Source organism: Pongo abelii, chromosome Y (assembly GCF_028885655.2).
Source record: "Pongo abelii isolate AG06213 chromosome Y, NHGRI_mPonAbe1-v2.0_pri, whole genome shotgun sequence".
NCBI classification, from domain to species: domain Eukaryota; kingdom Metazoa; phylum Chordata; class Mammalia; order Primates; family Hominidae; genus Pongo; species Pongo abelii.
Genome location: NC_072009.2, coordinates 1,815,270 through 1,831,415, shown reverse-complemented (window position 1 = coordinate 1,831,415; position 16,146 = coordinate 1,815,270). Strand labels below are relative to the sequence as shown.

General features: G+C 45.2%; 1 long non-coding RNA gene across 1 annotated transcript in view; it reads left to right on the top strand.

Moving 5' to 3' along the window:
- The window catches only part of LOC129053390 (uncharacterized), a 33,398-nt gene extending 31,076 nt beyond the window's left edge, over positions 1 to 2,322 (top strand). The window contains exon 2 of the long non-coding RNA XR_008518270.1: positions 586 to 2,322. This is a non-coding gene — a long non-coding RNA (uncharacterized LOC129053390). The remainder of the gene's footprint in view (positions 1 to 585) is intronic.
- Positions 2,323 to 16,146: the final 13,824 nt, after the last annotated feature.

The window sequence follows — 16,146 nt, the reverse complement described above, 5'->3', positions numbered from 1 at the left end:
ATTCAGGGATGAGGCACGGTCATGCACATAGTTACAGGAAATGATCCCAGAGGATCTGGGGACATCCAGCACCCCAGTATTGAGAAAGAGGCTGCCACCGTGATGCCTTCCGTGAAACATAGAGCTGCAGGTCCATGCTACGTCTATGCAATAGATGCAGAATACATAATGCAGGTCCGTGCAATGTCTCTACAATAGGTAGATAATACATAATGCAGGTCCATGCAATGTCTATACAATAGATAGATAATACATAACGCAGGTCCATGCAATGTCTATACAATAGATAGATAATACATAATGCTGCTACGTCTATGCAACAGGTACATAATGTGTAATGCAAATGCATGCTACGTCTATGCAAGAGACACATAATACATAATGCAAATGCATGCTACACCTATGCAAAAGATACTTAATACATAATGCAGGTCCATGCAATGTCTATACAATAGATAGATAATACATAACGCAGGTCCATGCTGCGTCTATGCAATAGGTACATAATACCTAATGCAAACCCATGCTACCTCTATGAAAGAGGTTTACTTGGCTGTGTTAATCCCACACGTCTTCATTTTTCAGGCAACGTGAGCTTAAAGGAGAGCATTTTGGGAATGGAGACTTGCACGTAGAGAATGTTAAGAGTTTCTTTTACTCCTTGGTGTGACTTCGGCTGACCCCTGAATTCCAGACATTCCTCAGTTTAAGAGCAGAGCACAACTTGGTCCTCCTAGAGACGGAAGAATTTGGCATTTGCCTAACAGATAAGGCAGATAATACAGAGACTGTTTCACCAAGACATCCTGCGGTGAACAGCAGGTTCTGAGAAGATTCAGGACAAAACACTGTGAGGGAATCATGCAGAGACGCCACTAAGCTCTTATTTTTTATTTTCCAACTTCCTCCTTTTCTTTGTTGGAGGAGATCTGGAGACAGTCTGCTACACAAAGACAGTAAGAACTCAAAGAAAAAGGCAGGATCTCGGCTCCTTATTCAGACAGAGGAATGCAGTTAGATAAAAATTACTGTACTTGGCCGGGCACCGGCACAGTGACTCACGCCTGTAATCCCAGCGCTTTGGGAGGCTGAGGCAGCCAGATCACAAGGTCGGAAGTTCAAGACCAGCCTAGCCAACATGGCGAAACCCCGTCTCTACTAAAAATACAAAAATTAGCCGGGTGTCTTGGCACACGCCTGTAATCCCAGCTACTCGGGAGGCTGAGGCAGGAGAATTGCTTGAACCCAGGAGGCAAAGGTTGCAGTGAGCTGAGATTGCGCCGCTGCATTCTAGCCTGGGCAACAGAGTGAGACTCCATCTCAAACAAACAAACTGTAATTCACGGTGCTTACAGTGTTGGCCCAGGGCTAATGCTTTAAACCCTAAAGTCACCCCTAGGACAAGGAAGCAGCCTGCTTACAGCCTCTGCTTCCCATTAAATTCTCCTTCTCCAAACCTCATGTCTCCTGTTTTCTGGTGAGAAATACTAAGAATTAATTGAGAAGATCCATGAATGTACTTAATGATGAATTTATTCTTCCCACAAATATTGTCAACTATGAGCCAGATACTGGTTTTTCACCTGAAATGGAGCCAGGATTAAAAGGGAGAGAGGCAATGGGAAAGGAAATCTAGACACAGATATGAAACAGGAATGGAAATGGACCTAGGTACAGATACAGATATGGGCATAAATACATAGAAACAGAGAGACAGAGGCATAGAGATGACTACGGAAACAGGTGTAAAATAGATACGGTCATAGATTGAGATATAGAAAGAGACACAGACATGGATACAGATACAGAATTGGGTCTGGATACAGATGTACATAGATACATAGGTACATAAGATAGATTTATAGATTTGATGACTGATGATAGATGATATAGATACATAATACTTAAACTAGATAACTGATGCACAACAGAGAAATAACAGATGATATACATAGATAATAGATGATTGATAGTCATAGATAAGAGATAGATTAGCCAGGTGCAGTGGCTCACGCCTGTCATCCCAGCATTTTGGGAGGCCGAGGCAGGCGGATCATGAGTTCAGGAGTTCAAGACCAGCCTGGCCAACATGCTGCAATCCTATCTCTACTAAAGATACAAAAAATTAGCTGGACGTGGTGGCGTGCACCTGTAATCCCAGCTACTCAGGAAGCTGAGGCAGGAGAAGCGCTTCAACCAGGGAGGTGGTGGTTGCAGTGAGCCAAGATCACACCATTGTACTCCAGCCTGGGCAACAGAGCAAGACTCCGTCTCAAAAAAAAAAAAAATAGATTAGATGATTGACAGATAATAGATAACAGGTAGTTAGATATACATAGATTAGATAGATAGGCAATAGATGACAGATGGATATAAATAATAGACAAATAGATTTGATGACATAATAGATAAGCATATTAGATGATTAATAACTAGAAAATAGATATAGATAGATTCATTGACATTAGATAGATTAGATAGATAATTTAGAGATAGAGACAGATAATAGATGAGATACATAGATGATAAATAGATGATGGATAGATACCTAGATGATGATAGATGGATAGATAGATATACATAGATAGGCAGGCAGACAGATGATAGATAGATAGATATAGACAGGCAGACAGATGATAGATACAGATAGGCAGACAGATGATAGATAAATAGATGTAGATAGGCAGACAGACCAATGATAGATAGATAGATAGATAGATATAGATAGACAGATGATAGATAGCTAGATAGAGATAGATGATAGATTAGATATAGATAGGCAGACAGATAGATGATAGATAGATATAGATAGGCAGACAGATGATAGACAGATAGATAGGTAGATAGATGATAGATAGGCGGGCAGACAGATAGATATAGATAGGCAGACAGCCAGATGATAGATGATGGATAGACAGATAATGGAGAGATGATGCATAGATAGATATAGATAGATAGATACATAGATGACAATAGGCAGATAGATATAGATAGATAGGCAGACACATAGATAAAGGATAGATGGGCTACATAGATGATAGATCATAGATAATAGATGATGCATAGATAGATGATGGAGAGATATATAGATGATAATAGGCAGACTGACAATAGATCGATAGATACATAGATGATGCATAGAGAGATTATGGATAGATAGCTATGTAGATGATAGAGAAATAGATGGATAGATAATGCATAGCTAGATAGGTAGGCAGATATGTTGGTAAATAGATAAATGGATAGGTAGATGGATAGATACAGGTGTAAATGCAGGTAGATGTGAGTGTGGATGTGGAATTAGACACAGGCATAGTCGCAGACGTGAATATAGCCAGAGAATGTTGAGAGCCAAGAAGAAAGCTGAAGGAAGGTACTGGGGAGAAGCTTCTACAGAGTGGTGAGAGAGGGAGAGGGAAGGGTTGACCCTGAAGCCAAAGACCCTCTTGATGAGAAGGTGAGGGCCACACGGATATGGAGGTGGTGAGAGGAGAGTTCTCCAATCAGAGGGAACAGCACACACAAAGACCCCGAGGCAAGAAATGACGTAGCGATTCCAGGAGCGAGGGAGGGCACTGTGGCCAAATCCAAGAGTCACTCGTGCATGTCAGGGCCCTGGGCTGAGTTTCATTCCAGGAGCCGGGGGAGGCGGAGGTGCTGGAGCAGTGGACTGACATTGCCCAGGCTGGACAGGGCATCTAAGCATCTGGGAATTGAGGGTAACACAGGGCATGAACACTGAGGAAGGAAAGGCACACTGTTGGGGTGCGGCTGAGAGTAGAGAGACCAGATAAAAAGGAGGGAAGGGCTGAGCGCGGTGGCTTATACCTGTAATCCCAGCACTTTGGGAGGCCGAGGCGGGTGGATCACAAGGTCAGGATGTAGCAGGACGAGCCGCAGACAAAACCTCTCAGACACCGAGTTGTAGAAGGAAGGGCTTTATTCAGCTGGGAGGATCGGCAAGCTACTGCCTTAAAATCTGAGCTCCCCAAATGCACAATTTCTGTCCTTTTTAAGGGCTCACAACACTAAAGATTTCACACGAAAGGGTCGTGATTGATTTGAGCAAGCAGGGGGTACCTGACAGGGGCTGCATGCACCGGTGGTCAGAGAGAAACAGAACAGGGCAGGGAGTTTCACAGTGTTCTTCTATACAATGTCTGGAATCTATGAATAACATCGGTTTCTAAGTCATGAGTTGATTTTTAACTACTGGGTTTAGGCTAGGCAGGCCCAGGCCTGGTTTCAGGCCTGGCGCCAGGCTGCCTGTCTTTGGTTTTACTTCTTTGCTGTTTCTTCTTAAAACAGGTACTGAGTATATAAAACAATATAAAACAATATGAGAGGGTCTCTCTCTTCCTTCAAGGAGATCGAGACCATCCTGGCCAACATGGTGAAACCCTATTTCTACTAAAAATACAAAAATTAGCCAGGCGGGGTGGCGGGTGCCTGTAGTCCCAGCTACTCAGGAGGCTGAGGCAGTAGAATTGCTTGAACCCAGAAGGCGAAGGTTGCAGTGAGCTGAGATCGTGCCGCTGCACTCCAGCCTGGTGACAGAGCGAGACTCTATCTCCAAAAAAAAAAAGGGAAGTTGGTTGCTTAGGGGAGGGAACAGAAATTGGAGCCCCGTGGCTGAGTCTTTCGACCACCCTGGGGGCACCATGCATGTCTGGAGCCTCTAGACATTTGATAATGATGGAGCTATACAGGATTTGTGTGTGTGTGTGTGTGTGTGTGTGTGTGTGTGTGTGTGTGTGTGTGTGTGTAGCTTCTGACCTCCGTGAAGCTGCAGGGAGTGTCTTGCACACAGAGGGGCTTGTCGCCAGCTTGGCATGAGTTCAGATCCCAGTGAGATACATGATAAAATGACCACCCCAACCTGACACCATATCAGGTTGGGATGATTTTCTTTTCTTGTTTTCTTTCTTTTTTTTTTCTTTTAATTATACTTTAAATTCTGGGGTACGTGTGCAGAACGTGCAGGTTTGTTACATAGGTATACATGTGCCATGGTTTGCTGCACCCATCAACCCATCATCTACATTAGGTATTTGTCGTAATGCTCTCCCTCCTCTAGGCCCCTAGCCCCTGACAGGCCCCGGTATGTGATGTTCCCCTCCCTGTGTCCATGTGTTCTCATTGTTCAACTCCCACTTATGAGTGACAACATGCAGTGTTTGGTTTTCTGTTCCTGTGTTAGTTTCTGGAGAATGATGGTTTCCAGCTTCATCCATGTCCCTGCAAAGGACATAAACTCACACTTTTTTATGGCTGCATAGTATTCCATGGTGTCTATGTGTCACATTTTCTTTATCCAGTCTACCATTGATGGACATATGGGTTGGTTCCAAAGTCTTTGCTATCGTGAACAGTGCCGCAATAAACATACGTGTGCATGTGTCTTTATAGTAGCATGATTTATAATCCTTTGGGTATATACCCAGTAACAGGATTGCTGGGTCAAATGGTCTTTCTGGTTCAACGTCCTTGAGGAATTGCCACCCTGTCTTCCACAATGGTTGAACTAATTAACACTCCCACCAACAGTGTAAAAGCGTCCCTATTTCCCCACATCCAGGCTGGGAGGATTTTCATTCACAGCTTCCACCTGAAGGACCACGTGGTGTCTCATCAACGATGTGACATCATTAGCCAGAGTTCTCGAAACAGCAACGTGCTTGTGGAGGGGTGTGCAACGCTGCATGAAGGAACCCACAGATGAGGACCAGTGACCTCATTTGGTAACGTGGACAGAAGGTGGCAATGACTTGAGAGGGAGGGATTCCCTCCACATCGGACGGGATTAACTCAGGCTGATAACTGAGGAGCAAAAGATGGAGGAGGAACCCAGCAGTGTAGGATGTCTGCGCCAGAAGGCAGCTTCGGAATCAGCCAGGTCAGTAGGATGTCTGCGCCAGAAGGCAGCTTCGGAATCCGCCAGGTCAAGAGACGGTTGACAGAAGCACCTAGAGAGAGAAACGAGGTTTAATCATACCTGCTGTTTTCCACCTGCGTGACCCTGCACGGGTTATTAAACCACCCCATGCACCAGTTTTCCATTCTGCACTGGGGTAACAACAAATACCCCTAAGTTATGAGAATAAAATCGGAGCAACTGCTCAAGACGGTGGTTGCCAGCCAGGCGCGGTGGCTCACGCCTGTCATCCCAGCACTTTGGGAGGCAGAGTCGGGTGGATCACGTGAGGTCAGGAGTTCGAGACCAGCCTGACCAACTTGGTGAAACCCTGTCTCTACTAAAAATACAGAAATTAGCTGAGCATGGTGGTACGTGCCTGTAATCCCAGCTACTCCGGAGGCTGAGGCAGGAGAATTGCTTGAACCCAGGAGGCGGAGGTTGCAGTGAGCTGAGATCTTGCCACTGCATTCCAGTCTGGGTGACAGAGCAAGACTCTGTCTCAAACACAAACAAACAAAAAAGATTGTGGTTGCCATGGTCAAATTCTAGTGGAACCTATTCTCTTTAGTGAGACAAGCAACAAAAGAGACTGGCTAAGTTATTTGAGGTCGCAGAGCTGGACTTAGGTCAACACATCCCAAGCCTTTTTGCAAAGTTGAAAGAAGCATTGTTGCCCCAGACGACACTCTAGGAAAACAGAGGCACTACTGGAGAAGAAGTCAGGAGGCAGGAGCTGCTTTGGACCAAAGATGATGGATTGTATTGTGGTTTTGTTGAATTTCAAGAGGCCAAATGTAACCACCCAGTTTTTATTATGTTATAGACATCTTAGTGTGCCTCAGGGTGTCTCAGTATGCATGCATGTGTGTGTATGCATCCATATGTGTGCGTGTTGTTTGTGTGTGTTTGCATGAATTCACACATCTGAATGCACGTGTGCACACATCACTGCATGCCTGCAAATGCATATGTGAACTTGTGTGCGTGAAGGTGTGAATGTGTATGCACGATTGTGTGAATGCCTTGTGTATATGCAAATGCATGTTCAATGCACATATGCATTTATGTACACATGTATGCATGTGTGTGCATGCACCATGCATGCACTGTGAAAGGGTTGCATGTGTGTCATGTATGTGTGTATTTCTGTGCATTTGTGTACATGCATGTGTGAATATGTATGTAGTTGAGTGGATGCTTGTGTGTGCATGTATGAACGTGTCTTCATGGGTATCAGAATGCTTCGTGCATGTGTAAATATGTGCGTGGGCTATGCATTTATCCATGTATGTGCATATGTGTGCATGCATGTGTGCCTGTGTGTTCATGAGTGTGAAAAACTGAGTGCATCTGTGCACGTGTGCAAATGCCTCATGTATGTGTGAAAATGTGTACACATATATGCAGTATTTATGTGCATGGGTGTACATACCTGTGTATGTGTGAATCAATGTGTGCATGTGTGCAATGCATGTATACACATGTGTGTACATGCAAGTGTGAGTGTATCTGTACATGCATCTTGTATGCCTGGGTTTGAGTGGATATGAGGAAAGCAGGGCTGCAAAGAGGAGAAACACTTAGACCCTGACACACAAGAGTTCTCATTTCGGTAGATGAGCTGGTTGTGTATGCAAAGAGGAGAATAGAGGGCAAAGACAGGTAGGATCAGCATCGTAGCACTGATGATGACAGCTGTGGACTCCTCTTGATGTGGGCTGTGGCAGACATCGAGGGAAGCACTGCCGAAAACAACAGAGAATGTGATTTGGACCCAGCATGCAATCTACAAAGGCCGTGCCGCCAACACGGGGCAGGATTTTGGTTGACAGGTTGGTGTTGGAGACGAAGACCTTCTCCAAAGAGGCTTTCTTGAAATCACAAAAGGAAGGGATCCACGAAGGAGAAGGAGTGCTGAGAGAAGGGCAGAGACCACGGAGTGCACCTGTGCACGTGTGCAAATGCCTCATGCGTGCGTGAATGTATGTGTGCGTGTGTAAAATGCACATATGCCTTTAGCTGCGTACATCTGTGTGCAGATGAGTGTGAAAACCTGTGCACACCTGCAATGTATATTTATGTATATGTGTATGCACGAGTGTGAATAGCTGTGTGCATGGGTGAATGTATATGTGGATGAGCGTGGGAACCCTGAAGGGAGCCTCTTTGCAGTTTCTGGAACACAGTTGGTAGTTAACCTAGGACAAAAAGTCAATAGATTCCTTCATGGCATGCTAATGAATCAGGCCTGCTACCAGGAAGGAGTGTTTTTTTTGTTGTTGTTGTTTTTTTTTTTTTGAGACAGGGTCTTGCTCTGTCTCCCAGGCTGGAGTGCGGTGGGCTGATCTCGGCTCACTACAACCTCCACTTCCCAGGCTCAAACGATTCTCCTGCCTCAGCCTCCCGAGTAGCTGGGACGACAGGCGTCCACCACCATGCCTGGCTAATTGTTTTGTTTTTTTTGTGTGTTTTTAGTAGAGACGGGGTTTCACCATATTGGCCAGGCTGGTCTTGAACTCCTGACCTTGTGATCCGCCCGCCTCGGCCTCCCAAAGTGCTGGGATTACAGGCATGAGCCACCGCGCCCGGCCAGGAAAGATTGTTTTGCACGCCAGGGTTTCTCTTTAGCTTATGATTTCTTCCACCAAATCTGTCCCAACCCTGCTGTATCTGTCCCTACCAGCGGCTGCAATGTGGGTCAATCCAGGCATGACTGCATGAATATCCAGCTTCCTGTTTGGTCACTTAGTAACCACTAGATGACGTTTACTGAGCTCTTAGCATGCACATTCTAATCCCCGTAATTTTGTTTACTCCCTTGGAGGAGAAACATTGTCTCTTCTCCACTTTCCCAGCTGTAATGCAAACCTTAGCATACAAGAAACAGAAGGCGGCACGCTAAAAACTAAAAGGAGGAGGTTAAGGGAAGGGAGGAAAGAGAAAAACCAAAGGATGGGGGTGGGCTCAAATCACATTTTATGCCACTGGATCGTGTTGTAATATTTCTACATGCTTCATGCATGGAATAGTATGCAACTGTGAAAAAGGAATGAGATCATGTCTTTTGCAGGAATATGGATGGAGCTGGAGGCAGTCGCCCTTAGCAGACTAATGCAGGAACAGAAAATCAAGTACTGCACTTTCTCACTTATAACTGGGAGCTAGGCTGGGTGCGGTCACTCAGGCCTGTAATCCCAGCATTTTGGGAGGCCGAGGCAGGTGGATCTCGAGGTCAGGAGTTTGAGAGCAGCCTGGCCAACCAACATAGTGAAACCCCAACTCTACTAAAAATACAAAAATTAGCCGGGCGTGGTGGCAGGCACCTGTAATCCCAGCTACTTGGGAGGCTGAGGCAGAAGAATCATTTGAACCCGGGATGCGGACGTTGCAGTGAGCCAAGATCACGCCATTGCACTCCAGCCTGGGCGACAGGGTGACACTCCGTCTCAAACAAATAAATAAATAAGTGGGAGCTAAATGAGGAGAACTCATGAACACAAAGAAGGGAGCAAGAGACACCCGGGTCTACTTGAGGGTGGAGGGTGGGAGGAGGGAGGGGGCAGAAAGGGTAACTATTGGTACTGGGCTTAATACCTGGGTGATGGAATCATCTGTACAACAAACTCCGCTGACACAAATTGACCTACAACCAACCTGCACGTGTACCCCCAAACGTAAGATAACAGTTTAAGGAAAAGAATGAAGAAAGCTAAACTTTACACAACAATACAGCAACAACAAAAAGAAGTGACAGGTGTAATTACTTTCATTACTGCCTCGGTCATTTCTGGAAGCGTTTTTCCGGTTTCGTGGTATTGTTACATTTACATTTTATGGACAGTGTTTTTGTGATGATGGACAAACCTGAGCCCCAACACGTGAAAACAAAATTATGTTTTCAGGGCCGGGCGCGGTGGCTCACTCCTGTAATCCCAGCAGTTTGGGAGGCCGAGGCGGGTGGATCACGAGGTCAGGAGATCGAGACCATCCTGGCTAACACGGTGAAACCCCATCTCTACTAAAAATACAAAAAATTAGCTGGGCGTGGCGGCAGGTGCCTGTAGTCCCAGCTACTCAGGAGGCTGAGGCAGGAGAATGGCATGAACTGGGGAGGCAGAGCTTGCAGTGAGCCGAGATCGCGCCACTGCACTCCAGCCTGGGCGACAGAGCGAGACTCCATCTCAAAAAAAAAAAAAAAAAAGAGAGAAAATTATGTTTTCAGATCAGTTTTTTAAAAAAGAGCTACCATTTATCAGTGCCTTGTTATTTGCCTTAAATTTTGCTAGATACTTCCACATAACGATTTTACTTGATACCCCATCAACATTTTATGAGGAAAGTTTAATTTTACCCATTTTACTGATGAGAAAATGGGAATAACGGAGTTATTGGCACAAGGTCACACACAACCACTGTTGACAGACCTCACGTATCACCTGATTTTTTTTTTCTTTTTTGTAAACAGTAATCAATTCTGGTGCCATTTCTGTAATTATAAGCATTAAATCAGTGCTTAGCATATTAATCTCGGCTCCCTCAGCTTCTCAAATTGCTGGAATTACAGGCATGAGCCACTGTGCCTGGCTGGTGTTTTCTTGTTAGTCTTTAAAAATTCAACAGAGTACAGAGAGTAAAATATGAACCTTTTGGTTTTATGTTTAACTGAAAAGGTAACTTTGGGACCATTTTAGATGCTGGAGGTCAGGAACTCACAAAATATTTGTATAAAGAACAAGATAGAAAATATTTCAGGCTTTACAGAGCCCACCTAATTGGACGGTTATATATATCACCTGATTTTGTTTTTGTAAACAGTAATCATTTCTGATGCCATTTCTATAATTACAAACATTAAATCAGTGCTTAGTATATTAACAAAGTTGAACTTCTCAGCATTTTCTTTTTCCAATACAATCACCAAAATGCTTAACTTTTTGGAGGCAAAGATTTAACTATTGATAAAAACACTATTTTCTTTCTTTATTGAGAGATGGGATCACACTCTGTTGCCCAGGCTGGAGTGCAGTGGTACCATCATAACTCACTGCAACCTTCATCTCCTGGGCTCAAGCCATCCTCCAGCCACCGTAGCTAAAATTACAGGTGTGGACCAGTATGCCCAGCTAATTTTTTACTTTTTTTAGACGCAGAGTCTCACTATGTTGCCCAGGCTGGTCTCAAACTGCTGAACACAAGCAATTCTCACACCTCTGCTTCCCAAATTGCTGGAATTACAGGCACGAGCCACTGTGCCTGGCTAGTTTTTTCTTGTTAGTCTCTAAAAATTCAACACAGTACACAGGGTATAATATGAACCTTTTGGTTTTATGTTTAACTGAAAAGGTAACTTTGGGAACATTTTAGATACTGGAGGTCAGGAACTCGCAAAATATTTGTGTAAAGGACCAGAGAGAAAATATTTCAGGCTTGACAGAGCCCACCTCATTGGATGGAGAATGGTTGGAAAGTAAACTTTCATCTTGACTGGGCCACTCACTGTATTTCTGGATCTCCTGGGTATCGCTGTAGAGCTTTAACCCTGACTCATTCAGCCAGCTACTGAGTGAAGACGCTGGTGTTTGATTGGAGGTCTCTGGATTCTTTTTACAGCAGGACTGCTTCTCATCGTGCAATGAGCTGGCAAGAAAGCATCATAGACCAGTGGGTCTTGACTCAGGATTGCCCTTGACTCCATCTCCAAGGACAGGCGGAATCCAAGAAGGTGGACAGGTGGAGGAAGAACATTTCAAGCTTCTGGACATGAAGTCACAATGAGGCACACAGTGATCACAAGATCCATTTGGCCGAGCACAGGAAGATATCTTTGAAATAGAAGTTGAAGCATATCAGATTGTAGCCTGAACCAGGAAACTGAATTTATCCTGCAGATCATGGGGAAGTGTATTGGTCTGTTCTTGCATTGCTGTAAAGAACTACCTGAGACTCAGTAATGTATAAAGAAAAGAGGTTTGCACCAGGTGCAGTAGCTCACACCTGTAATCCCGGAACTTTAGGAGACTGAGGCAGGCGGATCATCAGGTCAGGAATTCGAGACCAGCCTGATCAACATGGTGAAACCTCATCTCTACTAAAAATACAAAATTAGCCAGGTGTGGTGATACATGCTGGTAACCTCAGCTACTCGGAAGGCTGAGGCTGGAGAATCACTTGAACCTGGGAAGCAGAGGTTACAGTGAGCCGAGATCATGCCATTACACTCCAGCCTGGGCAACAAGAGTGAAACTCTGTCTCAAAAAAAAAAAAAGGAAAAAGGAAAAGAAAAGAAGTTTTGGCCAGACTCAGTGGATCACACCTGTAATCCCAACACTTTGGGAGGCTGAGATGGGTGGATCATGAGGTCAGGAGTTTGAGACCAGCCTGGCCAACATGGTGAAACCTCATCTCTACTAAAAATACAAAAATTAGCTGTCTGTGGTGGTGTATGCCTGTAATCCCAGCTACTCGGGAGGCTGAGGCAGGAGAATCGCTTGAACCCAGGACGCAGAGGTTGCAGTGAGCTGAGATTGCACCACTGCACTCCAGCCTGGGTGACAGAGCGAGACTCTGGACCACCTCCGGCCGCATTAAGCTAATTGTTAATGACTAAAACTACTACATTCGGTAATATATCTGCAGTACATTTTCCCTTCATTAATCTCGACAGAATTTTCACATGCTTGGAAAATGTGTGCCACACACACACATCATGGCAGGTGCATTTGGCAGTTTGCAGATTTCTCATAAAAGCTCCGTGCCCTACCACTGACATGGGTTGAGACCCAGCTTCCTCACTTTGTTGTTGTTGAGACAGAGGCTTACTCTGTGGTCCAGGCTGGACTGCAGTGGTGCGAACACAGCTCACTGCCGTCTCAGCCTCCTGAGTAGCTGATACTACAGGCACATGCCACCATGCCTGGCTTATTTTCTGTGTGTTTTTCTAGAGACAGGGTTTTCCCACATTGCCCAGGCTGGTCTTGAACTCTTGGGCTCAGGTGATGCACCCACCTTGGCCTCCCAAAGTACTAGGATTAAAGGCGTGAGCCACAGTGCCCAGCCGAGACCCACCTTCCTCACTTTGTAGGTCCTTGAATTTTTAGACTACTCTTGCTGGCCTTTACTTTCAGTTTACCCTCGTTATTTTACTAAATAGCAATTGATCCTGACACAAAGCGTTGTCTCAGTAATACTTTTCTTCTCTCAGCTCCCAGGACTGCAAATGTTTTCCAGACAGACACCAGACATGTCTCACGTACTAGGGGATGTGAGTTTAGTGCCTCTGGGGGTTTTGCTTGTTTGTTAAAAATTTGCTCTGTCGGCTGGACACAGTGGCTTATGCCTATAATCCCAGCACTTTGGGAAGCAGAGGCGGGCGGATCACCTGAGGTCAGGAGTTCGAGACCAGCCTGACCAACATGGTGAAACCCCGTCTCTACTAAAAATACAAAATTGGCCGGGTGTGGTGGTGCATGCTTGTAATCTCAGCTACTCGGGAGGCTGAGGCAGGAGAATCGCTTGAACCCGGGAGGTGAATGTTGCAGTGAGCCAAGATCGTGCCACTGCACTCCAGCCTGGGACAACAGAGCGAGACTCCATCTCAAAAAAAGAATTGTTCTGTCTTCCCGATCATTCTGTGTGTGTGTGTGTGTGTGTGTGTGTGTGTATGTATGTGTGTATGTGTGTGTGTGCGCAGTGGTACAATCTCGGCTCACTGCAACCTCTGCCTCCCAGGTTCAAGCGATTCTCCTGCCTCAGCCTCCCCAGTAGCTGGGATTACAGGCTCCCGCCACTGCGCCTGGCTAATTTTTGTTATTTTTAGTAAAGACAGGTTTTCACCATATTGGCCAGGCTGGTCTCGAACTCCTGACCTCAGGTGATCCACCTGAGCCTCGGCCTCCCAAAGCTCTGGGCTTACAGGTGTGAGCCACCACGCCCAGCATGCTAGTTCTTTTAGAAGTGATTAAGAGGAGAATATCTGAAATATTTCTTGACTCTGAATGGAAGCCTGCTCATTCCACGTTTTTATTTTTTAAAAGGCTTAAGCATGTTATTTATCATCTAATATTATATATTTTCAAGAAAATCACATGACATTCTATTTAAAGAAGATGGATAGTATCTAGTTGTGGTAACAGACCCTTAGAAAGTCTTTGAAATGCAATGAATAGCACGGCTACTGGGGAAACCGTAGTGAGCTAATAAACATGCCAACAGCTGTGGGCGGTACTGAAGCTCTTCTGCCAGTCTAACTCTTTGCAAGAAGAGAGAATCTAATTTCTATAATGAAACAAATTAACTCGATATCTCTGAACAGAAATATATGTTGCATCAGTCTCTGTTCATAGTCCCTTAAAACTTGCTGAACTTGGCCAGGTGCGGTGGTTCATGCCTGTAATCCCAGCACTTTGGGGGACCGAGGCGGGAGGATCACAAGGTCAGGAGATTGAGACCAGCCTGGCTAACATAGCAAAACCCTGTCTCTACTACAAATACAAAAAATTAGCTGGGCGTGGTGGCACGCACCTGTAATCCCAGCTACTCAGGAGGCTGAGGCAAGAGAATCGCTTGAACCCAGGAGGCGGAGGTTGCAATGAGCTGAGATGGCGCCAGTGCACTCCAGCCTGGGCGACAGAGTGAAATTCTGTCTCAAAAAAAAAAACTTGCTGAACTTGTTCATCTCCACCCTTGCTTTTCTTAGATAAATACCATTTTATGTTTATTATTTTATTTACTTTTTTATTTTTGAGACGGAGTCTCGCTCTGTTACCCAGGCTGGAGTACAGTGGCACAATCTCCGCTCACTGCAACCTCAGCCTCCCGGGTTCAAGCGATTCTCCTGCCTCAGCCTCCTGAGTAGCTGGGACTACAGTCGCCCACCGCCACACCCAGCTAATTTTTGTATTTTTAGTAGGGACAGGGTTTCAGCATGTTGGCCAGGCTGGTCTCGAACTCCCGACCTCAAGTGATCAGCCTGCCTCAGCCTCCCAAAGTGCTGGGATTACAGGTGCAAACCACCGTGCCCGGTCTTAATCTAGGTTTTGAGGCCATGTCTTTTTCTTTCTATTTCTCTTCTTTCCCTGTAATCCATAGTCAGTTTTACTTAGGAAAGGTGGGAGGGTGGAAAAGGAAGAAGATAAATTTGAAACTTTGTGTTCAATGGGTAAACTTTGTAAGAGTCCTTTTCAGGAAGATTGGGAGCATGTAATTTAAATATGAAACAAAAGCAGAAAACACGCACCTGTGATTGTTACATTAGAGTTGCAACATTCTCATCATCTTGCACTGAAAAATGGAAGGAAAAATGCACCAAGCAAAGTGTATTCAGTCCCCTGATGTGAAGCAAATTATTAACTCCACTGCACTCCAGCCTGGGCGACAGAGTGACTCCATCTCAAAAAAAAAAAAAAAAAAAAAAGGAAGAAAATGTGGTACATATATACCATGGAATACTATGCAGACATAAAAAAGAATAAAATCATGTGCTTTGGCCAGGCGCGGTGGCTCACACCTGTAATCCCAGCACTTTGGGAGGCCGAGGCAGGCAGGTCATGAGGTCAAGAGATCAAGACCAGCCTAGCCAACATGGTGAAACCCCTGTCTCTACTAAAAATACAAAAATTAGTCGGGCGTGGTGGTGCGCACCTGTAGTCCCAGCTACTCGAGAGGCTGAGGCAGGAGAATCGCTTGAACCTAGGAGGTGGAGGTTGCAGTGAGCCGAGATCGTGCCACTGCACTCCAGCCTGGGCGACAGAGTGAGACTCCATCTCAAAAAAAAAGAAAAAAGAAAAGAAACCATGGTACATATATACCACGGAATACTATGCAGACATAAAAAAGAACAAAATCACTGGTCATTAGAGAAATGCAAATGAAAACCACAATGAGACACTATCTCACGCCAGTTAGAATACAATCATTAAAATTAAAAAGTCAGGAAACAACAGATGCTGGAGAGGATGTGGAGAAATAACGCTTTTACACTGTTGGTGGGAGTGTAAACTCATTCAACTGGCCAGGTGCGGTGGCTCACGCCTGTAATCCCAGCACTTTGGGAGGCTGAGTTGGGTGGATCACGAGGTCAAGAGATTGAGATCAGCCTGGCCAACATGGTGAAACCCCATCTCTACTTAAAATACAAAACTTAGCTGGGTGTGGTGGTGTGCGGCTGTAATCCCAGCTACTTGGGAGGCCGAGGCAGGAGAGTTGCTTGAGCCTGGGAGGCAGAGGTTGCA